This window comes from Bos grunniens, chromosome 21 (genome assembly GCF_055505025.1).
Source record: "Bos grunniens cultivar Pamir isolate PY7600 chromosome 21, Bosgru_T2T1.0, whole genome shotgun sequence".
Taxonomy (NCBI): Eukaryota; Metazoa; Chordata; class Mammalia; order Artiodactyla; family Bovidae; genus Bos; species Bos grunniens.
This window is the reverse complement of record NC_141185.1, coordinates 17,451,766-17,479,755: the sequence shown is the minus strand read 5'-3', so window position 1 is coordinate 17,479,755 and position 27,990 is coordinate 17,451,766. Positions and strand designations below refer to the sequence as shown.

The 27,990-nt window shown below is 33.7% G+C and overlaps 1 long non-coding RNA gene across 3 annotated transcripts in view; it reads right to left on the bottom strand.

Moving 5' to 3' along the window:
* The window catches only part of LOC147349189 (uncharacterized), a 300,984-nt gene extending 273,559 nt beyond the window's left edge, over positions 1–27,425 (bottom strand). The window contains exon 1 of one of the 3 annotated variants that reach the window (XR_015149530.1): positions 26,973–27,425. This is a non-coding gene — a long non-coding RNA (uncharacterized LOC147349189). The remainder of the gene's footprint in view (positions 1–26,972) is intronic. The other 2 variants (XR_015149531.1, XR_015149532.1) reach the window with 2 other exon arrangements.
* Positions 27,426–27,990: the final 565 nt, after the last annotated feature.

The window sequence follows — 27,990 nt, the reverse complement described above, 5'->3', positions numbered from 1 at the left end:
GAGCCTCTGCTTGAGTTTCCTGAGCCAAACAGAAAATTCCCATTGGCTATCTATTTTACATATGATAATGTAAGTTTCCATGTTATTCTTTCCATACATCTCACGTTCTCCTCCCCTCCCCCCATGTCCATTATTCTCTATGTCTGTTGCTCCACTGCTGCCCTGTAACTAAATTTTTCAGTACCATTTTTTAGATTCTCTCTATATATCCATTTGAATACAATATTTATCTTTCTCTTTTTGACTGACTTCATTCTGTATGATAGGTTCTAGACTCATCCGCCTCATTAGAGCTGACTCAAATGTGTTCCTTTTTATGGCTGAGTAATATTCCATTGTATATATGTGTCAAAGATAAGGTGTCCATAGGTGCATGGCTTTATAGCTGGGCTTTCTATTTTGTTCCATTGATCTATATTTCTGTCTTTGTGCCAGTACCATACTGTCTTGATGACTGTAGCTTTATAGTATAGTCTGAAGTCAGGCAGGTTGATTCCTCCAGTTCCATTCTTCTTTCTCAAGATTGCTTTGGCTATTTGAGGTTTTTTTTTATTTCCATACAAATTGTGAAATTATTTGTTCTAGTTCTCTGAAAAATACCGTTGGTAGCTTCATAGGGATTGCATTGAATCTATAGATTGCTTTGGGTAGTATACTCATTTTCACTATATTGATTCTTCTGATCCATGAACATGGTATATTTCTTCATCTATTTGTGTCATCTTTGATTTCTTTCATCAGTGTTTTATAGTTTTCTATATATAGGTTTTTGGTTTCTTTAGGTAGATTTATTTCTGAGTATTTTATTCTTTTCGTTCCAATGGTGAATGGGATTGTTTCCTTATTTTCTATTTTCTCATTGTTAGTGTATAGGAATGCAAGGGATTTGTGTGTGTTAATTTTATATCCTGCAACTTTACTATATTCATTGATTAACTCTAGTAATTTTCTGGTGGTGTCTTTAGGGTTTTCTATGTAAAGGATCATGTCATCTGCAAACAGTGAGAGTTTTACTTCTTCTTTTCCAATGTGTATTCCTTTTATTTCTTTTTCTTCTCTGATTGCTGTGGCTAAAACTTCCAGAACTATGTTGAGTAGTAGTGGTGAGAGTGGGCATCCTTGTCTTGTTCATGACTTTAGCAGAAATGTTTTCAATTTTTCACCATTGAGGATAATGTTTGCTGTGGGTTTATCATATATGGCTTTTATTATGTTAAGGTATGTTGCTTCTATGCCTGCTTTCTGGAGGGTTTGTATCATAAATGGATGTTGAATTTTATCAAAGGCTTTCTCTGCATCTATTGAGACAATCATATGGTTTTTATCTTCCAATTTGTAAATGTGCTGTATCACATTGATTGATTTGTGAATACTGGAAAGTCCTTGCATCCCTGGGATAAAACCCACTTGGTGATGATGTATGATATTTTTAATATGTTGTTGGATTCTGTTTGCTAGAATTTTGTTGAGGGTTTTTGCATCTATGTTCATCAGTGATATTGGTCTGTAGTTTTCTTTTTTGTGGTATCTTTCTCTGGTTTTGGTATTAGGGTTACAGTGACCTCATAGAATGAGTTTGGCAATTTACCTTCCTCTGCAATTTTCTGCAAAAGTTTGAGTAGTATAGGTGTTAGCTCTTCTCTAAATTTTTTGTAGAATTCAGCTGTGAAGCATTCTGGTCCTGAGCTTTTGTTTGTTGGAAGATTTTTTAATTACAGTTTTGATTTCTGTGCTTGTGATGGGTCAGTTAAGATTTTCTATTTCTTCCTGGTTCAGTTCTGGAAGGCTATACTTTTCTAAGAATTCGGCCATTTCTTGCAAGCTGTCCATTTTATTGGCATACAGTTGCTGATAGTAGTCTCTTATGATCCTTTGTATTTCTGTGTTTGTTGTGATTTCTCCATTTTCATTTTTAATTTTGTTGATTACTCTCCCTTTTCTTGATGAGTCTGGCTAATGGTTTGTCTATTTTATTTATATTCTCAAAGAACAAGCTTTTAGTTTTGTTGATTTTTGCTATAGTCTCCTTCCTTTCTTTTCCATTTATTTCTGCCCTAATTTTTATGATTTCTTTCCTTTTACTAACCCTGGGGGTCTTCATTTCTTCTTTTTCTAGTTGCTTTAGGTGTAAAGTTAGGTTATTTGATTTTTCTCTTGCTTCTTGAGGTAAGCTTGTATTACTATGAATCTTCCCTTTAGCACTGCTTTTACTGAGTCCCATAGGTTTTGGGTTGTCATGTTTTCATTTTCATTCATTTCTATGCATATTTTGATTTATTCTGTAATTTGTTGGTTATTCAGAAGTGTGTTGTTAAGCCTCCATATGTTTGTATTTTTAATAGATTCTTTTTTTTTCTTACTGTAGTTGACATCTATTCTTTCTGCACTGTGATCAGAAAAGATGCTTGAAATGATTTCAATTTTTTAAAATTTACCAAGGCTACATTTATGGCCCAGGATGTAATCTATCCTGGAGAATGTTCCATGTGCACTTGAGAAAAAGGTGAAATTCATTGTTTTGGGGTTAAATATCCTATAGATATCAATTAGGTCTAACTGGTCCATTGCATCTTTTAAACTTTGTGTTTATTGCTAATTTTCTGTTTAGTTGATCTATCCATAGGTGTGAGTGGGGTATTAAAGTCTCCCACTATTATTGTGTTACTGTTAATTTCCCCTTTCATACTTGTTAGCATTTGCCTTATGTATTGTGGTACTCCTATGTTGGGTGCATATATATTTATAATTGTTATATCTTCTTGGATTGATCCTTTGATCATTATATAGTGTTCTTGTCTCTTTTCATGGACTTCATTTCAAAGTCTATTTTATCTGATAGAAGTATTGCTACTCCTGCTTTCTTTTGGTCTCCATTTGTATGAAATATCTTTTTCCAGCCCTTCACTTTCAGTCTGTATGTGTCCCTTGTTTTGACGTGGGTCTCTTGTAGACAGCATATATAGGGGTCTTGTATTTGTATCCATTCAGTCAGTCTTTGTCTTTTGGTTGGGGCATTCAACCCATTTACATTTAAGGTAATTATTGATAAGTATGATTCTGTTGCCATTTACTTTGTTCCTTTGGATTCAAGTTTATAAACCTTTTCTGTGTACCACAACTTCTTTATCCAGTCATCTGTTGATGGACATCTAGGTTTCTTCCCTGTTCTAGCTATTGTAAATAGTGCTGCAATGAACAATGGGATACATGTGTCTTTTTCAAATTTGGTTTCTTCAAGGAATATGCCTAGGAGTGGGATTGCTGGGTCATATGGCAGTTTTATTCCTACCTTTTTTAAGGAATCTCCATACAATCTTCGATTGTGGCTGTGTCAATTTACATTCCCACCAACAGTGCAGGAGCCTTCCCTTTTCTCCACACCCTCTCCTTTTCTCCACACCCTCTCCAGCATTTATTGTCTGTAGACTTTTTGGTAATGGCCATTCTGACCAGTGAGGTGATATCTCATTGTAGTTTTGATTTGCATTTCCCTAATAATGAGTGATGCTGAGCACTTTTCATGTGTTTGTTAGCCATCTGTATGTCTTCTTTGGAGAAATGTCTGTTTAGGTCTTTTTCCCACTTTTTTATTGGGTTGTTTGTTTTTCTGGCATTGAATTTTATAAACTCTTCTACATTTTGGAAATTAATCGTTTTTTAGTTGTTTCTCTGGCTATTATTTTCCCCCATTCTGAGAGTTGTTTTTACATCTTGCTTATAGTTTCTTTTGCTGTGCAAAAGCTTTTAAGTTTAATCAGATCCCACCTGTTTACTTTTGTTTTTATCTCTGTTACTCTAGGAGGTGGGTCATAGAGGATCTTGCTTTGATTTATATCGAGTGTTCTGCCAACGTTTTCCTCTAATAGTTTTTTAGTTTCTGGTCTTACATTTAGGTCTTTAATCAATTTTGAGTTTATCTTTGTGTATGGTGTTAGGAAGTGTTCATTCTTTTACATGTAGCTGTCCAGTTTTCTGACCACCATTTATTGAAGAGGCTGTCTTTGCCCCATTGTGTATTCTTGCCTCCATTGTTAAAAATAAGGTACCCATAGGTACAAGGGTTTATGTCTAAGCTTTCTATCTAGTACCATTGGTCTATATTTCTGTTTTAGTGCCCTTATCATTCTCCCTTGATGACTGTAGCTTTGTAGTATAATTTGAAGTAAGAAAGGTTGATTCCTCCAGCTCCATTCTTCTTTCTCAAGACTGCTTTGGCTATTCAGGGTCTTTTGTGTCTGCAATGAATTGCAAAATTTTTTGTTCTAGTTCTATGAAAAATGCCATTGGTATTTTTATAGGGATTGAATCCGTAGATTGTATTTGGTAGTATAATCATTTTAGCAATATTGATTCTTCCTACCCAGGAACATGGAATATCTCTCCATCTGTTTATGTCATCTTTAATTTCTTTCATTAGTGTCATAATTTTCTGTGTACAGTTCTTTTGTCTCCTTAGGTAAGTTTATTCCTAGATATTTTATTCTTTTTGTTGCAGTGGTGAATGGGCTTGATTCCTTAATTTATCTTTCTGATTTTCATTGCTAGTATACAGAAATCCAAGTGATTTCTGTGTATTGATTTTGTATCCTGCAAGTTTTCTAAATTCTCTGATTAGCTCTAGTAATTTTCTGATATTATTGTCAGGGTTTTCTATGTACAGTATCATGTCATCTGCAAACAGTGAGAGCTTTACTTCTTTTCTGATCTGGATTCCTTTTATTTTTCTCCTCTGATTGTTGTAGCTAGGACTTCTAGAACTATGTTGAATAATAATGGTGAAAGTAGACACCCCTGTTTTGTTCCTGATCTTAGGGGGGATGCTTTCAGTTTTTCACCATTGAGAATAACGTTTGCTATAGGCTTATCATATGTGGTCTTCACTATGTTGAGAAAGGTTCCTTCTATGCAAATTTTTTGAAGAGTTTTAATCATAAATGGGTGCTGAACTTTGTCAAATGCTTTTTCTGCATCTATTGCAATTTTCATATGTTTTTTATCTTTCAATTTGTTAATATGGTGCATCACATTGATTGATTTGCATATACTGAAGAATCCCTGCATCCCTGGAATAAACCAAACTTGATCACGGTGTATGAGCTTTTTGATGTGTTGCTGAATTCTATTTGCTAAAATTTTGTTGAGGGCTTTTGCACCTACGTTCATCAGTAATATTGTCCTGTAGTTTTCTTTTATTGTGCTGTCTTTGTCTACTTTTGGTATAAGGTGATGGTGACCTTGTAGAATGAGTTTGGAAGTGTTCCTGCCTCTGCAATTTTTTGAGAGAGCTTTAAAAGGATAGGTATTAGTTCTTCTCTAAATGTTTGATAGAATTCTCCTGTGAAGTCATCTGATCCTGGGCTTTTGTTTCTTGGGATATTTTTGATCACAGCTTCAATTTCAGTGCTTGTAATTGGTTGTTCATAATTTCTATGTCTTCCTGGTTCAGTCTTGGGAGATTGAACTTTTCTAAGACCGTCCATTTCATCCAGGTTATCCATTTTATTGCCATATATTTGTTCATAATAGTGTCTTATAATCCTTTGTATTTCTGCACTGTCTGTTGTAACCTCTCCTTTTTCATTTCTCATTTTGTTGATTTGATGCTTCTCTGTTTTTTTCTTGATGATTCTGGCTAAAAGTTTGTCAACTTTATTCATCTTCTCAAAGAACCAGCTTTTACTATTGCTTCTTTCTTTTTCATTTATTTCTGATCTGATCTTTATGATTTCTTTCCTTCTACTAATTTTCAGATTTTGTTGTTCTTCTTTTTCTAGTTGCTTTAGGTGTAAAGTTAGGTTGTCTATTTGATGTTTTTCTTGAGGTAGGATTTTATTGCTGTAGACTTCCCTCTTAGAACTGCTTTCGCTGCATCCCGTAAGTTTTGAGTTGTCATGTTTTCATTGTCTTTTTTTTTCTAGAAATTTTTTATTTCCTTTTTGATTTCTTCAGTAACCTATTGGTTATTTAGAAATGTATTATTTAATCTCCATGTGTTTGTGCTTCTTACAGATTTTTCTGGTAACTGATATCTAGTCTCAAATGGCAATCCACTCCAGTATTCTTGCCTGGAGAATCCCATGGACAGAGGAGCCTGGCGGGCCACAGTTTGGGTCACAAAGAGTCGGACACGACTGAATGACTAACACTACACTACTACTCATAGTGTTGTGGTCAGAGAAGATGCTAGATATGATTTCAATTTTCTTAAATTTACTGAGGTTTGATTTGTCACCCAAGATATGATCTATCCTGGAGAATGTTTCATGTGCACTTGAGAAGACGGTGTATTCTTCTGCATTGGGACGGAATGCCCTGAAGATATCAATGAGATCCATCTCCTTTAATGTATCATTTAAGACTTCTGTTTCCTTACTAATTTTCTATTTTGATGATCTGCCCATTGGTGTGAGTGGGGTGTTAAAGTCTCCCACTATTACCGTGTTATTGTCAATTTCTCCTTTTATGTCTGTTAGTGTTTATATAATGTATTGAGGTGCTCTTATGTTGGGTGCACAGATATTTACAATTGTTATGTCTTTCTCTTGGATTGATCCCTTGATCATTGTGTAGTGTCCTTCCTTATCTCTTATAATATTCTTTAAGGCCTATTTTTTCTGATGTGAGGTTTGCTACCAGTTGTATTTTCTAACAATACTAAATACTGCACAGCATTGTCATAAACCTGAAAATGATGAAATGTTACAATATATATGCTGTGCAAGTGTTTTTAATAACCTTAGCACATATACTTTGCATTGAAACAATTTAGTAAAAGAATAATAATTATATATAAATTTAAATATGATAAAACACAACCAAAAATTTAAGTCATAGCATAACTGATATGAGGATATGATGAGACATAATAGTTGAGAGGTCTTATTTTGTTCTGGAAGAATTAAGAGATACTGAATAATTTTTAAAATACAGATTGCATGCCAAATAAAGTTTATAGTTATTCCATCTTCTTCTCTCAAAATCTATAATGGTAAATACCAGATATAAGTGTTTTCCAATTGGTAAGGTATTTGGCTCACAAGCCTTTTACTCTAATAGAGTAATAAGTAAACATGCAATGAAAATAATAAATAATATTTAAGATTGTGATACATTAAATGAAGGAGGTAAAACAGACTATAATTACAGAAAGTAACTTTTCTGACTTATGGCATTGCACTGAATGATAAGCCTCACTCACAAAGTCAAAATTCGGGGTAAATAAATTTTCAGTTATTGGAAATGAGTTACTACAAAAGCCATGAAGCTCAGTTAGATTCTGTAACTTAGAGGAGAAGAAAAGGAGACTGTGTGCAGATATTAAAGTGAAGGAAAGTATACAGAATTGACTCGTATTTAGGGGCTGAATTTGAAGATATGGTGCATAGTGTTAGCACAAATACAAGAATGTAGCAATAATTCACAGGTATAAAATTATCCTTTCATTTATTTACTATCCATTTCTTTTTATTAAAACTGCAATACAAATATGTTATATTTTAATAAAATCTGAAATGTGAAATAAAAGCTAAAAACTGTGTTCTGACAACTAGTGCTAAAATTTAATATATTTTATTTTTATCAACTGACTGAAAACTTCTAAACCATTATAATGACAATTAGAAATTCTACAAACAAAGTATCCATGTACACATGTTGTTGTGCATCATCCAGGAAACACTCATATTCACCTGGAGGAAATCTGTAGACTGCCTGCAGTGACCAAATTACAGAACCACAAATGAATACTTTTCATTTTACTTCAGTGTTTTTATTTTTTTTTATTTTTTTAATTTTTTTTCAGTGTTTTTAAAATGTAAGGCAATAACTAAACCCATTACCTCCTAAACTGGGGAAACTAACGATTTTTGGAAATATTTTAAATACCAAACTTTAAACAAACCTCAGATTTCAAGGCATTAGTATACAATTTCATAGATGAATTTTAACGATCTAACCATATTTTCATGCATACTGCTATCTTTTTAAATCACATTTCAGATCAATGGTCTGGAAAATTTTATTCTACAAATTTCAGATAATATAATTAGGACTTCACATGAATCCTTTCAAGGATATTGAAAGAGGAAACGGAAGCAGTATCGTAGTCAGAGGTAAACTTCTCCAAAACTGGTAGAATGAATGCTTATGTGCTTCTTAAATGTTGTTGTTTTAAATATCCCTTCCCCTTTCCTGTAAGCATTACTAAAACATAACTATCAACATAATTCTTATGAAAATTTGCTTTTATGTACTTTTTAAAGAAATCTCTAGAGAACATGAACATTGCTCATTAATATAGCTGCTGCTATAATTGTCAGAAGTATCTGCTACTTAATTTTTTTCTAATACTCGGTTTATATTTGGCATTATTTTTTCTTTCAAATATTTATCTTCCTTAAAACTGCAATATGACAATAAAAAATAAATATTTCAAAGAGATAAGGTTTTTTTGTTTCTTTGTTTGTTTCCTGTGTTTCTTCCATAGCACAAAGAAGGTTTTGCAATTAGAAGATACATTATTCAGATACCATGTCAGGTAATGTAGGTTTTTTTGCATAGTATTCCACCATTGGAAGGATTAGAGATATTAACTAATCATTGTCAACTGTAAAGTGACATTATATCACAAAATATGTTATTATACCTAGAAAATTTTTTAATGTTATTGTTTAGGATTTCCTGAATCTGCCTATCAGTTTCAACTCTTAAATAGATAAGATGGGGAGAACCTAATGTAGAAATAATTATTTAAAGTATTTTATTATTTTTATAACTGAACTTTACAATTTTTTATAAAATATTTTAAGACTGAAATCAGAATCTGATAATGAAATTTTATTAGTTTTGTGAAATTCTGTTAAAATGTTTCTGCTTATTATATACAGAGTCAAATATTATTTCCTAGCCACATTAATGTCTAGATAATGGAAACCAAGTGATTTTGACAAAACAGAAAACAAAAAACTGTCACCAGTAAAACAAAACATATGAATACTCAAAATGAAGTACTATGCTAGCTAAGTTGCCAGTCAGGATCAAAGAGAAGGTAAGAGAAAACCTGATGAATTTTCTATGTTCAAAGCATGCAGAAATTCATGTTAGGAAAGAGAAATAGCCAATATGACATTTGGCACAATAAAAAAATCTGCAATTTGCGATTAAAATAAAAAACTGATGCTGTACATACACCAAAGTATCAAGGAGAGAATTTAAGAAAACAGCTTGATTTCAAATTGCACCAAAAATAAAATATCTAGAAATAAATGTAATCCAGGACATAAAAAATCTATACACTAAAAAATGGTAATATATATATGAAATAAATTGAAGAGGACAAATGAATGGAAAGATATTCCAGGCTCATAGAATGGAAGTATTATACTGTTAAAATATCCATACCTCTCAAATCAATCTTTAAATTTGTTACAATACCTATCAAGGATCCCAACTTCTTTTTTAACAGAAATAGAAAAATATCATAAAATTTGTATGGAACAACAAAAGACACTGAATAGCCAAAGCAATTTTGAGGAAAAAAAAAAGCTAGAGGTACCACACTTTCAGATTTCAAACTATATTACAAAGTTATAGTAATAAAGGCAGTAAAGTATTGGCATCAAAGACAGATCAATTGAACAGAATAGAAAGTTCAGAAAAAAATGCCACACATATTTGGTCAGTTAATTTATGCAAAGGAGCCAAGAATATACAACAGGAAAAAGTGAATTCAATAAATGGTGCTGGGAAGGCTGGACAGCTACATGTGAAAGAATGAAACTGGATCTCTATCTCACATCATACACAAGAATCAACTCAAAATGAATACTGATTTGAACATAAGAACTGAAACCAAAAAGCTGCTAATAGAAAATATAAGTAAGAAGTACGCTCCTTGATATTGGTCTTAGTGATGACTATTTTGGATTTGACACCAAAAGCCAAAGCAGCAAAAACAAAAATAAACAAGTGAGATGATATCAAATTAAAATGTTTTTGCATAGCAAAGGAAACTATCAACAAAATTAAACATCAATCAACAGAATGGGATAAAATATTTTTCATCATATTTCTGATAAAAGCTCAATTCAATGTGGAAAACATATAAAGCATTTATAGAAATCAATAGCAAAAAAAAGCAAATAATCTGATTAAAATTGGGCAGTGGAATTGGGTAGACATTTTCCCAAAGAAGATACAAAAACTACTTACTGGTACATAAAAAGGTGGCCAACATCACTAATCAGCAGGAAAATGGAAATCAAAACCACAATGAGCTACCACCTGACACCTGTTAGAGTGGTTATTATCATAAAATAAAATAAGCGTTGGCAAGAATGTAGAGAAAAGGGAACTCTTGTGCAGTGCTGGTGGGAATGTAAAGTGGTATAGCCATTATGGAAAACAGCTACTATGACAACTTTTTTCTCAAAAAAAAAAAATATATATATATATAAAACGTCCATATATCTAGCAATTCTATTTCTGAGTATATCAAAAGGAAACAAAGTTACACTCTCTAAAAGTTATGTAAACCCCCAAGTTCATTACTTCATTAGCCAAAACATGGAAACAACCTGTGTCCATCTTCAGGTGAATAGGTAAATAAAATGTGATACACACATACACACACACTCTGGAAAATTTTTCAGCCAAAAGGAAAACACTGTTATTTTCAAAACATGCAGGGGTCATAAGGGTACTCTGATAAGTGAAATAAATAAGAGAAAGAGAAAAATGTATTATTGTATATACTTGTATACTCTTAAAAACAAACAAACAAAAAACCCTGAATTCAGATACAGAGAACAGATTGATAGCTTCCAGAGGAATTGGTGGGGTTGGAGGTGCTGGGTGAAATGGGCCAAGTAATGGTCAAATGGTCAAACAGTAAAATCTTCCAGTAATAAGATACATAAGGTCAAACAGTAATAACGGTCAAACAGTAAGATCTTCCAGTAATAAGACATATAAGGTCAAACAGTAATAATGGTCAAACAGTAAAATCTTCCAGTAATAAGACATATAAGGTCTAGAGATGTGATTTACTGTATGGTGACAAACGTTATCAATAATGTGTCATGCAGTAGAAAGTTTCTAAGGGCAGATCTTAAAATTTCTTATCATAAAAATATGTAATCATATAGACTGACAGATACAACAAAAATTACTCTGGTAATTATTTTGCAATTTGTATATATATAAATCAAATCATCCCACTGTACACTAAAACTAATACAATGTTATATGTCAATTATATCTCAATACCAGACAAAATAAAAAAGAATGATTGTTTGGCCTACCTTAGACTAAAAATATCCAAGGGAAAATACAATCAATATATTTAAGAAGGCAAAAAAAAAAATCATAATCGAGTATTGGATTTTATCAGATTCTGTACTTACTACAACAATTATATTTTTCCCTTTTAACCTGTTAATATGATGTATTACACCTCCAGAGACTTTAGATATTGAAATACTTTGGCATTCTTGAGATAAACCAAACAGATACGATGTATATTTGTTTAATTATAGTTCAAGTGACTATGTTTTTATTCATAATTTTTTCATCAATTTTAAATTATATTTATTGCAATACTAACAAACAATAAAGGCAATGGCATCCCACTCCAGTACTCTTGTCTGGAAAATCCCATGGACGGAGGAGCCTGGAAGGCTGCAGTCCATGGGGTTGCTGAGGGTCGGACATGACTGAGTGACCTCACTTTCACTTTTTGCTTTCATGCATTGGAGAAGGAAATGGCAACCCACTCCAGTGTTCTTGCCTGGAGAATCCCAGGGACAGGGGAGCCTGGTGGGCTGCTGTCTATAGGGTCGCACAGAATCGGACATGACTGAAGTGACTTAGCAGCAACAAACAGTAAAAGCATATGTTTAAAGTGTACAGATTTTAAAACATGTATATATAATTGTAATCACCACCACAATCAATTTTAAAAAAGATTCGTAGCTACACTACAAAAAAAGAAAAAGAGAGTGAGAAAACATAACTCAACAGATACAATCAATCTCAAATGTTTCCAAACAGTACAAATAAACCAAGAGCTCTTTAATGTTTCACAGGTCCACAATCACTACTATACATTGTAAAATCCAGAAAACTCTGAAAACTGCAAGGTTTTTGTAGAACTCATTTGGAAGTAAACTAGACTGACCTGAGTGTTTGTGATGACCTTGAACTTGGAGCCCTGAGGCTATCTATGGTTTTCCACATTCCACCTAATGTGAATTTCCATCTATTTCACTGTATAAATATTAATGTGTTTGATTATTAAAAAGCTTAAAAGATGATGAAAACAAATTATTAAGCTTACCATAGAAATATAAAAGTTTAAGGATAACATGTTGTTCAACAAGTTCCTACTAAAGACCTATTTTCTGCAAAATATATTGGATGTCAGGAACTGCTACTTCTTTACTAATTAAAGCTTTAGCCTTGATGCAGGCTTCCTTCTTCTAGATAAAATTTATATGCAGAGTATATCATGTGAAATGCCTGGCTGGATAAATCACAAACTAGGATCAAGACTGCTGGGAGAAATAACCATAAAGAAGGCTGAGCACCAAAAAACTAATGCTTTCAAACTGTGGTGCTGGGGAAGACTCTTCAGAGTCCCTTGGACAGCAATGATATCAAACCAGTGAATCCTAAAGGAAATAACCCTTAATATCGATTGGTAGGACTGATGCTGAAGCTGAAGCTGTGATACTCTGGTCACCTGATGGCGAAGAGTCAACTTATTGGAAAAGACCCCAATGCTGGGAAAGTTTGAGAACAAGAAGAGAAGCGGGTGACAGAGGTTGGATGGCATCAACGACTTAATGGACATGAGTTTGAGCAACTGGGAGATGGTGAAGGACAGGAAAGCCTGGTGTTCTGCAGTCCATGGGGTTGCAAAGAGTCGGACACGACTGAGCAACTCAACAACAATGAATCACATATTTATCCCTCTTTTCTGGTATCAACCAATCTAGAATAAACTAAACTTCAGTAAATCATCCTCTAAGGTCACCTAAAATGAGGCCAAATCCTATTAAAATTCTTTTTTTAGCATTTGTAATTGAAATACTCCACAGGTCACCACAGTTGTGTGGTTTCTCTCATTATAAAGAGCAATAAACCAAATTGCATAAGTATTCCTTCTTGATGCAAACTGGCTTGAAGTCATAGTCACAAAGGATACTAATATTGTTTCTTAATCTCCATTTTTCTTAACAGAGTATGGAATCTTACCTCAATGCTATTCTGATGTTTATTTGACTGTAAAATTAATTATATTGACTCTTAGGAGGAAGTAAAGTTCAGAATATCCTTGTAAACTTCAAGAAGTTTTGTTTTCTGTTGTTTTCTTGGAGTGCGAAAAAATACGGTGACTTGGTACCTGAAAGTTCTTGTCTATACTCCAATAGCCAACCTTTATCTAGACTTTCTTTTTTAACTATATAGTGTTAGTCATTCTTAATTTTGTGTCCACTCCTAAAAGCTTATATAATATGCATACACTTCTTGGGAGGAGACAAACTGGCTTATAAAAAGTTAGAGCTTAAAAATTTCAATATAATTTTGAGTTGAAGCCAGATAGTGGAGCTCCTTTGCAGAAGGCAATGGCACCCCACTTCAGTACTCTTGCCTGGAGAATCCCATGGACGGAGGAGCCTGGTGGGCTGCAGTCCATGGGGTCACTAAGAGTCAGACACGACTGAGAGACTTCACTTTCATTTTCACTTTCACTTTCATGCACTGGAGAAGGAAATGGCAACCCACTCCAGTATTGTTGCCTGGAGAATCCCAGGGACAGAGGAGTCTGGTGGGCTGCCGTCTATGGGGTCCCACAGAGTGGGACACAACTAATGTGACTTAGCAGCAGCAGCAGCAGTGGAACTCCTTATCTCATTATCCATGAGATGAAAAGTTTTCAATATTTCACTTTCAATGTGAAATTTGCTGAAGCTGTCTTCTTAACCATATTTTGTCAAAACTTTTGTTTTATCATCAATGAACTTTCAATTACATCAAATAATTTGCCTTCATATGGGAAATAGATGGGGAAACAGTGGAAACAGTGTCAGGCTTTATTGTTCCGGGCTCCAAAATCACTGCAGATGGTGACTGCAGCCATGAAATTAAAAGACACTTACTCCTTGGAAGGAAAGTTATGACCAACCTAGATAGCATATTCAAAAGCAGAGACATGACTTTGCCAACAAAGGTTCGTCTAGTCCAGGCTATGGTTTTTCCTGTGGTCATGTATGGATGTGAGAGTTGGAATGTGAAGAAGGCTGAGCGCCGAAGAATTGATGATTTTGAACTGTGGTGTTGGAGAAGACTCTTGAGAGTCCCTTGGACTGCAAGGAGATCCAACCAGTCCATTCTAAAGGAGATCAGCCCTGGGATTTCTTTGGAAGGAATGATGTTAAAGCTGAAACCCATGGGGTCGCTAAGAGTTGGACACGACTGAGTGACTTCACTTTCACTTTTCACTTTCATGCATTGGAGAAGGAAATGGCAACCCACTCCAGTGTTCTTGCCTGGAGAATCCCAGGGATGGGGGAGCCTGGTGGGCTGCCGTCTATGGGGTCGCACAGAGTCGGACACAACTGAAGCGACTTAGCAGCAGCAGCAGCCAGTACTTTGGCCACCTCATGCGAAGAGTTGACTCACTGGAAAAGATTCTGATGCTGGGAGGGATTGGGGGCAGGAGGAGAAGGGGATGACAGAGGATGAGATGGCTGGATGGCATCACTGACTCGATGGACGTGAGTCTGAGTGAACTCTGGGAGTTGGTGATGGACAGGGAGGCCTGGCGTGCTGCGATTCATGGGGTCGCAAAGAGTCGGACATGACTGAGCAACTGATCTGATCTGATCTGACCACCTAGATAATTATATGAATATTTTGCCTTTGTCAATTTCATCAACAATAACAGTAAGTTCTCAAGTGTTACTCTGTATTTTGCATATATAAATCTTCCTTGTTAGTGATATTTTACATTATACTCATGTATTACTGGATTCATTTGCTGATTTCTTCTGATAATTTTTGCATCCATGTTTGAGAGAGGTTGGTTTCTAAATTACTCTCCCAATAATGTCCTTCTCAGGATTTGTTACCTAACATATGCTGGGTATACTAAATGCTTTTAGACACAGAGATATTCTATCTCTTTTCAAACCTCTGAAAAACTGTACTAATCTTTGAAGGTTTAGAAGTATTGAATTCATTGCTTAAGTTATCTAAATCTGAGCTTTTCTTTATAATATTTTTAAAAGACTCTATATTCAAAAGATATAAGATCTTTCAAACATTATATCTATTTCTGTATACATTTGATAAATTATGTTTTTCAGAACACTTGATCATTTATTTTGTTATTGAATATATGTGATCACAAATTATTTCATAATACCTCTTTATAATTTAATCCTTTAAATAATATTGAGTAAAACTTACAGTGTCTGCACTATCAGTGTACAGTATGATGACCTTTGACAAATGTCTACACTCCTTTAGCCACCATTTGGATTTACAATATAAAACTTTTCTATCCACCACTTTATCTTTAAAATCAGTCTTCTTTATTCCTGGATTCAGGCAATCCTGGATCCGCTGTTATAATACACTAGATTTAGCTTACCTAGAATTTAAAATATTGCATCATTCAGTAATTACTCTTTTGTGTGATTGATTCACTCAGCACCATTTTTAGATTTACCTGGGCTGCTACATTTATAACAGTAGTTTATAATATCCCTTTGAATGGATACATTACAATGTGTTTATCCACTCAAATGGTGTGGGTCATTTGGATGGTTTCCAGTTTGTGGCTATATATTAAGCTGTTATAAACACTTATGCTGCTGCTGCTAAGTCACTTCAGTCGTGTCCGACTCTGCGAGACCCCATGGACGGCAACCCACCAGGCTCCCCCATCCCTGGGATTCTCCAGGCAAGAAGACTGGAGTGGGTTGCCATTTCCTTCTCCAATGCATGAAAGTGAAAAGTGAAAGTGAAGTCGCTCAGTCGTGTCTGACTCTTAGCGACCCCATGGACTTGTAGCCCACCAGGCTCCTCCGTCCATGGGATTTCCAGGCAAAATGCAAAACAATTTACTTAGATGCTTTACTTCACTTATTATGAAAATACATATTCCGTTTCAGTAATACGGTAATTTTAGCCTTAATATTGTTAAAACTGAAAAATATTGCCTCAAGTGATCACACCATTTTACATTTCCACTAGCAAACTATGAGATTATCAGTTGCACAACCTCCTCTCTAACATTTGATATTATTTTTAGCAAGTCTAGAGTATACGTACATCAATATTTTATTGTGGGTTTATCTGATGACCAATGAAGTTTGGCATCTGTTCTTAATTATTGATAATTAATTTTATCTTTCTCCTCTCTGCAGTGTCTGTTCAAATATTTTCGCAATATAGATTGGGTTACTTTTTCCTATCTTAGATTTGTAGGAGTTATTTGTACACTTTGGATACATATCCTGCATTACCTATATATACTACAAGTAATTTCTCCTCTGTTATTTACATTCTCATTTTCTTAAAACAGACTTTGGGAGACTGGACTTTTCATCTTGATGGAGCCCAGTTAATCATTGTTTCCTCTATTTCATTTATGATTCATGCTTTATGTATCCTACTTAAAAATCTCTGCCTGATAAAATCTGCAAACATTTTTTTCCTATTTTTTAGAATTTGTATATGCTTAGTCTTTAATCTCCAGTCTATAATTTTATATAGGAAGAAATAATTCTGTTAAATCTTCCAAAAATGAAAAGGAAACAGTAACTCATCTTAAGAGATCAGAATTAATACATGAAACCAACAGCTTTTATAAATCTTTTTTTACATATTTCATAAACTGGCAACCTAAGTAAAAATATGAACCCACTATATGTGTAGGTATATATTTGGATATCTATTCTGATCTGTTTACTTTTATCACATTATATCAAGTATAGATTTATAGTTATGTTTTGAAGTAAGCAAGCATAAATCCTGCAGCTCGGTCTTTTTCTTTTAGAATGTTTTGGACAAATATATATATATATATATATCAGATCAGATCAGTCAGATCAGTCACTCAGTCATGTCCGACTCTTTGTGACCCCATGAATTGCAGCACGCCAGGCCTCCCTGTCCATCACCAACTCCCGGAGTTCACTCAGACTCAACGTCCATCGAGTCAGTGATGCCATCCAGCCATCTCATCCTCTGTCATCCCCTTCTCCTCCTGCCCCCAATCCCTCCCAGCATCAGAGTCTTTTCCAATGAGTCAACTCTTCACATGAGGTGGCCAAAGTACTGGAGTTTCAGCTTCAGCATCATTCCCTCCAAAGAAATCCCAGGGCTGATCTCCTTCAGAATGGACTGGTTGGATCTCCTTGCAGTCCAAGGGACTCTCAAGTCTTCTCCAACACCACAGTTCAAAAGCATCAATTCTTCGGCAAGATAATCAATAAATATGTTTCCAAAGATCATCCTAAATTCTCATAAACACTTATGGTAAAATTTAATTGCTGAAAAAGTATCTTTCTAAACTGGAATGACTCAAAGCAAGCATCCTATAAACAGAAATAAAAACTGCAAAGACATTATCTCAAATTATAATCTTCAAGTAGCACTGCCTAGATAAGAAGCATTTTATCAATCATTTTAAGAAAATATTTCACATCATATATTTTTGATAAAGAGCTTTGAAATTTCACATATAAATGAGTTAGTAAAGTGTTCATATAACACTTTCCAAATGGCATTTCCATTCCCCTTGGTGTATTTACTGTATCAAAGACTGTAAAAAGAAACAGCAATTTTTTTCATATAGTAAATTACTTGTGTTTTGATATTAAGAGAAACTGAAGATCTCTTTTGAAGTGAATCAAAGTGGTAGTAGTGAGATAAGACATGGTGATAAGGAAGATGGTGATATTTTACTATATTAATTTTTTAGATCTTCACAATAAACTTACTAAAATATTATTTCTTCTTGTAAAGACTCTCAATATCAAACTTTAGTAAATTAAAATTTTAAAACTTTAATTTTGTCCATACTTGTTTAATAATTAGCAGAAAAGGTAGATTATTTCAAGGAAAAAAATGACATTAAATAAAAACAAATGGGAAATGAATGTCCCAAATTGGAGCTATATACAACTATAAAACATCTATAGTTTTAATATTCATGGATTAGTAGAATCACCTATCTTAGTTTAAAAACAAATTCAGATATATATATATATATATATATATGTATATTCCCCTATCTTAAAATATATATTTTCCTACTTTCTTTCAGCTTGTTGATAGCATTCTTATTCTGATTTACTACTAATAGATAATTATTACAATAATCATTGCAAAAAGAATAGTCTTCAAAATCAAACACACATGGTTTTAAAATCCTAAGTCTGTCACTTAATTGGTTTTCAAATACTTCATTTGTATAGTAGGAAAAGAACATTATCTCACAGATTTTTTAGCAGAAGGAAGGTAGGAAAACATCAATAATATTAGCTGGCACTTATTAAGTAATGATTATGTAACAACAACTATTCTAAGTACGTTTTTAGTCATCAGACTAAACATATGAGGAAGATAGTTACATAATTACTACTTTGTTGATGAACAACTAAGAATTAGCTGAGTTAATGTATGGTGGAGAAAGCATTTCAAGCTCAAGTTCTTAACAGCACACATTTACCTTTATTAAACACAGAAGTACTGATGTATAGAGAAATGCTGTAGTCTCTCAAAGCAGGGAATGATGATTTTCAAACACAAGATATTTGCGTGCAAGTTTCTGTTATGATAGCACAGAGTTATATTCCAGGTTTTTTCCACCTTGATTTGCCAGTTAAATATCCATTATGTCAGAGTTGGTTCTCTTCCATAATTATGCATTCTTGGATAATTATAAGTATAAAAGAGGACAATTTTGGTTTAGTTTACAATAATTTTCAAAGTTCCCATTTATACTTTCTCTTATTTCTTAATTCAATTTTCCCATATTTAATCACAATGAATATTTATTGATATTTAATATGTAGTCAAATAATATGCATAAAGCAAATTTTAAAAACTGAGCAAATTTAATTCACACTGTGTTACAATTTCTCTTGATTTGCTCAAAACTTTCCCATTCAGGAAAAGATGGAATCCTAGACTACTGAAGAATTTTAAAATGTTTCAAAATGAATGCTTAATAGGAAAAGGAAAATAAGTATATTTTTAACCATGTAGATATTGCTAATAAGAATTGTGAAACAGGGCTGATAATGAAGAATTAAACATATGACATCACATCTTGTACATAGTATATGCTTGCAGCATTTGTAATGTAATTTCAAGACTGCATTATATTGTCTTGGAGAAAATTATCCATGAGATTCAGTAAGTTAGAAAGCTCTGAAGTCTCTTGAAAAGTGTCTGAAGGTAGAGGAAAGGCATTTGAGAGTAAGGGGGACATAAAGCCACGCCCATATCTGATGTAGCATGACAGAACAAGTCAACTTCCTAGAAGCTAGCTGATTATTGCAATTCTAGCACTAGGAAAAATAAAGTCACTAAATTATAGATTGCTCTCATAGAATTTTACTTCATGATACTCTAGATGTCAATATTATTAATATTCTTTCAAGTACCTATTAACTTATCAATGATTTGATATTCTAGATTCTCCCTACTTAAGTTCACACTGAATCCAGTTCAGGTTATAATCCAAAAAATTAAAATATATCACAAATAGATAAATATTAGCATTTTTTTAAGAAAAAAATAGCATCTAATTGTAATGATCTCTATATAGAATGTACATACTTTGGATATGTAAATTACTCTAATATTTCATGTGTTTACAAAGAGTTACTTGAATATTTATGTATTCATTATATATCTATTGTTTTCATTTAGGAGTTTTAGAATCTAATAAAACTGTCACAGAATTTTCAGCTGAAATGAATAAATAAGTAGATGCTTGGGTTCTTTTTCATTCCATAAGTTTAACATTATAACTTCTAAACACTCTCTTCACCCACAAAATAAACTGAAATCAATTATAATACTAATATGATGAGATTTCTCAAGTTTGCTATTCATATTTGTCAACACCTATTTATTCTACAATCTCAGAAATGTATGTCTATAATTCGTTTTATGTAAAAGAAAAATTAACGGGTAAATTAACCCTTAGCGTTTTTTAGCTCTGCCCAAACTGAAAATGTAAGATGTGAAACATTAAAGTGAATTCAGTACTTTTACCTCTTAAAAACTTAAATATATCTTAATATAATTACAGGCAAATATTTTTGAAATGGGAGAACATGGTTTTCAGGTACATAGGAACCTATAGGCATAAAGCTTAGCATACATTGGAGAGTGGACAATGGTTTGGATCTTCTCAAAAACTCCATCTCCAGAGTACCATCACTCTCTGACTTGTATTAAAGTTTTCTGGAAGACCTCATTCACTGGGCTTCTCATTACTTGGTCTAACTCAGGAAACTTATTTAATTATCTGATGGAAAAGACCTATTCTCAAAGCATTTATCAAAAACAATCAGCTGCCTGAGGAATTAATATCAATCTGGGCAAACAAGGGAGTGGTTAAGCAGAAAAATAACTGAGGGGTGAGATGTCTACAGCATCTTTGAAAAAGTTCTAACGTTCTTAAGACGCCAAAAGAATTGCTTTGCCACTCTAAAGACAGAAGGATTTATTGTTGTTTTTCCCATCCTTGTAAGTACAAAGAAGAATTCAAGATATTTTGACATTAATATTCTAATTGACAGGGGGATGCTATAATGAATGATATGAAGCCTTAGTGATTATTGAACTAAGCACAATAATAAAATGATGTTCCCTGAGGGATTATTACTAAATGAATTAAAAATCAATTAATAAGAAACATAGTTTATTATTCATCGGTTTTATTATTTGAACATTAAGTAGTTTCCCAGACTGTCCAGTATTTAATAATATTCTTTACTATAAAAAAATCAGAAAATTCTTAGAAGTAAAACTAGGGGAAAAGCGTCATGAGAATGTTCTTGGCAATGATTTCATGGTCATGACACCAAGCACACAGACAACAAAAGTATAACTAGTCAAATGGGACTACATCAAACTAGACAGCTTTTGCAGAGCAAAGGAAACAATCAACAAAATGTAAAGGCAACTACAAAACAGAATATATTTGCATATCAAGTATCAGATAATGGGCCAATAACCTGTATATACACACATACACACTCAAAACTTAATGGCAAAAAAGAAATTAAAAATGGGCAGAAGATCCGAATAGACATTTTTCCAAAGAAGACATAAAAAATAGCCAACAGGCACATAAAAAGATGCTCTACATCAATAATTATCAGAAAGATGTAAATCAAAACCACAATAGCTCTCACTTTGCATCTGTTAAGATGGCTATTACTTAAAAAGACAGCATTTAAAAATATGTGCTTGGATATGGAGAAATTGGAACCCGTGTGTACTGTCAGTGAGAATGTAAACTGTTCAATCACTATAAACCCAGTATGGAGGTTCCTCAGAAAATTATAAATAGTAGTACCATGTGATCCAGCAATCCCACTTTGGGCTATTTATTTAAAAGAACTGAAATCAGGATCTTAAAGAGGTATCTGCACTCCTGTGTTCACTACAGCAGTATTCACAATAGCTAAGATAAGGAAACAATCAAATAGCCATGAATGAATGAATGGATAAAGAAAATGCGGTCTATATTGAGTATTATTATAAAATAAGCTTATCATATTATATAAATATGCTATATTATCTTATTATGTATTACATCTTATTATTATGCATTATATAATATTACATATTATATGAACTTATTCCAATATGTGAAATATTAATTAGCTTTAAAAAGAAAGGAAACAATGCTGTTTAAAACAACATAGATGAACGTGGAGGCCATTAAACACAGTGTAAAAAGTCTGACTCAAAAAGACAAATATTGCATGGTTTCGTTTATATGTGTAATTAAAAATAGCCAAAATCATAGAGTCAGAGAACAGAAAGATGGTTATCAGTGCCTGGAGAGAGTAGGATACAGGTTGATGTTGGTCACAATGTGCAAAGTTTCAGATATGCAAGATGTACAAATTCTTGAGATCTAATGTATAGCATGGTGGCTAACAGTACATAGCTAATGTATAGCATGGTGCCTGTAGCTAACAGTAGCTAACAGTATGTAGCTAACAGCTAACATATGTCAAATCTGCTAAGAGGGTAGATCTTCAAGCCTTCTTACCACAAAATAAAGAACAAAAATAAAACAAAAACTATGTGAATGTGATGGATATGTTTTCTTGATTATGTGAACATTTCACAGTGTACACGTATCAAAACATCCACTGTACAACTTAAATATACATAATATTTATATATCAATTATACCACAATAAAGCTGTTAACAAAAGCTGAGAATGTCAATAAACTTTGTGTTTTATTTATTAGCTAGTTGACAATTTTTCCATGGGGTCGCAGAGTCGGACACGACTGAGCAACTGAACTGAACTGACTGATAATTTTTCAGGTTATTCTCACTTTATAGAAGTCATATTTCCATAATTTACAAAAGATAATGGTATTATATTACAACTGATAGGCTCTGTCTGCCATTAATAAATTTAAAAGAGAGCTAATATTATTCTTATATAATACCCTATATAATCCAAAAGACCAAAAAAGATATATCTCTGAAATATATTTGTCATTTTCTATTACTTTCAGGATGAAGTACATTTTGAATGCTTGATCACTCATCATATATGATTTTATTATGCCTCATTTATATAATATAGAGAGACTACAGAGAATTAAATGTTATCTTTAGTAAAGGATTCAAAATTATTTTTAAAATTATAACACTACAAATATCTGTCTTTTTCTAATATAAAACTTAGCTGCTAACTTCAAAAGTCATATCGTGAACCTGCAGTTTTAACTGGTTTAACTTTGAGAACTTTTAAGTGCACCATTGTCACCTAAAAGATTTATAGATTCTTTGTGTTAAATAATAGTTTTATTTTAAATGAAAGAAAATAAGATTAATCTTAATTTTTAATAAAGCTTAATTTGTAGGAGCAACAAAGTTTTTAAAAATTAACTTACTTAAAAGAAATCAATGAAATAAACAACTGATTTTAAGGGATTTTAAGACTGTGCAAAAAGGTGAAAAAAATAAAAACTTCATGCTCAGTATGTACAGAAAACATAAAATACTCCAGCACAGAGCTAAATGCTTGATGATTTGAGACAAATAATCAAATGGTGACACTTTTGTTTATTTTTCCCCTATTACTTGATTTTAATATAAATTAATTGCAACAGTATTTCAATGTATACATTATTAAAACTGAAGCAAAGCTAACATGTTGATAAATACATGTGTTTTCCCTCTATACCAGAAATAATTAATTTATCTATATACCTTAATAAAACCTTTGCTTATAAAAGGCTTTCAGTTCAGTTCAGTTCAGTCTTTACTGTGAGTCAAATTTTCTTGAGGCGATAAAAAAAAATATCTGCTTACTAAATTTAACCAAGGTACAGAACTAAAAATTCCCAAACTGAATTTCATTTTTACTGTTTAATAAAAGTGAAAACATGTTGATGCACCGTAACTGTTAGTGCACTTTATAATGTTTCATTATGAATAGAATGTTTTCATTAAATTTTCTGAAGAATTTTTTGCTTAAATTATTAATCAGAACAAAACCCTACATTTGCTCTTTACTCTTATTACATTACTAGACTTTCTATACAATTCCTTTACAGTATATTGCATTTATAAAACCATTTTATGAAATCTGAATATTTCATAGTAGTAGTTTCATATCATTTGTAAAAGCAATGAAGCTGAACAGGCATCTCAGGGACTCAATTTCACGTCTTTTTAAAACTCTATCAATGTATACATTAATAAAAATCCATTAAATGATAAAACAAAAGACTATCATATTTAATATCCTAGATGGTCAAGAATCTGCGTGCAATGTGGGAGACCTGGGTTCTATCCCTAGGTTGGAAAGATTCCCCAGAGAAGGAATGGCAACCCACTCTAGGATTCTTACCTGGAGAATTCCATGGACATGGAGCCTGGCAGGCTATACAGTCCATGGGGTCGCAAAGAGTCAGAGATGACTAAGCAACTAACACTTTCACTTTTCACTTAGAATGAGAAAAGGGTATCTCTATAATCATATTAATTTCACACATTTTTATATTTTGGGCCAATGTAATAAAGTATTAAGCAATGACTTAAGATGTTATTGCTTTATGTATACAAGAATAGCTGACAAAATATTTGTGTAAAAGTAGCAGAAAAAAGCAATTGCTTTACTTTGAGGATTGTGATGTCATTAAAAGTATATTGAAAAAATTTTAAAAATAAAAAGCAAATTTAGTTTAAATAAATTTAAATTATTGAAGAATAATGACGATGCTAATAAACAGAAACACTGGTTGCAGTGGTACTAGTTCCTTTAAATATACATATATATATATATATATGCACACACATATGTCTATCTATTTCAGTATATACACACGCAGGGATAATGTATGATTGTATTAAATTATTAATGAGTATGAATGTAAGCTGATTTTACTCTATAAGCCAAAAGTAAAGATATCACATTTATAGGTATTATTATCACTGTGATAAATTAGAGCTGAAATTAAAATCAAATCATACTGCAAGTTCAATCATTGTCAAATTTTGAATAAGGCATCATTAATTTATCACTAGATTAGTAATTTAACATCAGAATAGCAAAAATGCTAAATGTATTAATATGTCCTTTAGACTCCCTTATAATTGATACAATAAAGAAAAGTCATCCTTGTCTTAGTTTATTTAATATTCTAGAAGTACACTGTCACCTGGTTTTTCTTTATTTTTTAATTGAAGGATAATTGCTTTAATTTTGTTGTTTTCTGTCAAACCTCAATATGAATCGGCCATAGGTAAGGGTTTTCACCTGGTCTTGAGTGAGTAGCTTATCACTTATATAAAGGAAACGTGAATACTGAGAGAAGTGAGGAGACACAGCCAACAAAGGGTACAGAATCAAGTCAGGAAACCACACTGAGTGACTTGACTTAAAACTATAGGAGAACTCCAGGAGTCACTGTAATAGACCATTCACATTTATCAACACAAGGGACAGAGAAGGTGGTGTTTTGGGTCAGTCCTCGGCTGTTGACAGTCCTTAAAACAAGTTAAATCACTGGCACATACGATCTGAACATCTCAGTAAAGAACGGGTGCTTAGCTGTCAGGTTGGTGGGAATAGAGGTGGGGCCTTACCAATGTCTTTGACGATACTGTCATAGCAAACAGTATGACACACAGAAGCGCAGTATGACACTCACACTTTGTCACAATGTGAGTGCTATTAATACAAATAACACAAATATTTACTATTTATTCTACAAATACATAGAAGGTTTTCTTTTTGCCCTAACTGCTTTAAAGCTTTTAAAATTTAAATTATAGCTGTTTTACTATTATGTGTCTACCTGTGGTATCTCTGTATATATTCAACTTTGAGTCTGTGATATTTTGGAATATGTGGCTAAGGATCCTATTGTTCTAAAAACTTTCTCCAGCCATATTCACTTAAAACCTTGTTTCTGCCTATTCACTTTCCCCCATTCTTCTGGGGTCTCACTACTATGTCTTTCCTCCAAGTCCCTTTTCACCACTTTATATAAGTTTTCTGTATTTGTAATATTCTCATAATCTTTCAACTCATTCAGGCTCTTTTTACCTTTGTCTAACATATTGTTAAATCCCTCTACTGAGTTCTTCTATTATCATATATTTTCTTTTTTCATAAGTCAATTTATTCCTATAGTTTCCAGCTGTCTGCTGAAATTCTCTAACCGCTCATTTTTTTAAACAAATAAAACACATAATTTAAAGTCTACATAAATAAACTCATATCTGGTCTTAAAAGGATCTGCTTCTCTTGTATCATTTTATACTTAAGTCTTTAGTGTACCTGGTTATTTTTTTTCGGCTGCTGAACATTTTGTTTAAACATATGTGGTGTCAGTTTAAGACTAAATGATGCTATATGCTTTCCAATAGGAGGGACAGTTTCTTTTGACCAGCAAGTTGTAGGGTTAGATGCACTTACTAAACGACTGAATTGATTCAAAAACTGAAGTTCAATAATGTGAGTTAGGTTCCTGAGTGGTTTACTGTTAATTCTATGTTGTGTCCTTTTTCAACAGATCCTTAATTCTATTTTGTATTCCCCAAGCCCCCAGGTGATGACTAAAAAATATCTATTCAGACTTATAAAGGCCCTGTTTTCAAGCTGCCAAATGACACAAGAAAAAAAGTCACATCATAAGTTGTGCTTAGCTCCGAGAACTCTTTACCCTTGGATCTCGACCCATCATATCCTCTCCATTTGCTGGTCTTCTGATAGCTTCCTACAGATCTTATTTTTAAATACTCTCCATTTTTCTTAGTTAACTCTTAGGAATTATCCTGGTGGCTCAGACTGTAAATTATCTGCCTGCAATGAGAGAGACCTGTGTTCAATTCCTGCATCAGGAAGATCCCCTGGAGGAGGGCATAGCAATCCACTCCAGTATTCTTGCCTGGAGAATCTCATGGACAGAGGGGCCTGGCCAGCTACAGTCCATGGGGTTGCACAGAGTCAGACATGACTGAGTGACTAATGGGAATTAAACAACAAAAACAACCCCCAAACTGCTAGAAGTTAAACAGTTCTACCATTGACATAATGAATAGACTAATTAGAATAACACTTCAGAACTCACATTTATATTTAAATATCTGACTTAAAATAAGTCATTTGTAAAAGTAAACAAATATTTAAAAATCTACAGAACTAGTGAGTGAGCTAAGAAAAGTATACTCCTACCTGGTTTTGAGAGAGTAGCTCATTCCCTAGATTGAAGGAAACACTGCTGTGGAAGGTCAGCACTGAGAGAAGACAGGAGACAGTCAATGAAGACTGTGAACTCAAGGTACCATGCTGGGTGAGTGGACTTCAAACTGCAGAAGTTTCAACAGGCCCGCCTGGCCGGTGGCTGTTCCTGGGCCTCCACTTGCCGCAGGGCTCTCAGGAGGAATGGCAGCCTGCTTGGCCTTCTGCGGCGGTGTGTGGTGACAAGGCACCTTTACGGGTCACGTTCTGCCAGTGGGTTAAGGGTAGCAGAGCCTCGCTCACGTGCGTGCACTGACAGAAACACACGTTTCTACTAAAAACTGAAAAATACGTTTCTACTAAATGCTGCAGGCCCAGCACAACCGCTCCACCATCCACATGGGCTACCCGGAGCCGCGTCGTATGCTCGCGAGATCCGTGACGTATATCGCGAGATCCGTGAACTGGACGCTCAGTCCCCCGATAAGAAGTGGGTGAGAGTCGGAATCTGCGAGGCGCCCCTCAGAGAAAAGGTGAAAGGGCCGAAGGTGTGCTTGTATGCTTCTTTAGGTACTATTTTTAGGTAACTTATACACTTCCATGGAGAAGGCCTGGAAAATCCCATGGACGGAGGAGCCTGGTAGGCTGCAGTCCATGGGGTTGCTGAGGGTCGGACACGACTGAGCGACTTCACTTTCACTTTTCACTTTCATGCATTGGAGAAGGAAATGGCAATCCACTCCAGTGTTCTTGCCTGGAGAATCCCAGGGACGGGGGAGCCTGGTGGGCTGCGGTCTATGGAGTCGCACAGAGTTGGACACGACTGAAGCTACTTAGCAGCAGCAGCAGCATACACTTCCATGAATGAGGGGCTTTATACTACCCAAGGTTTACACGCAGCAACTCAATTTCAGAAAACCATTTTAAAGGGGTAATTTTTAAAAGCACAAATATGTATATGTAAGAAGGCGTTAACACTGTGTTTACGTTGGAATGCCCCGTGAATATTGAA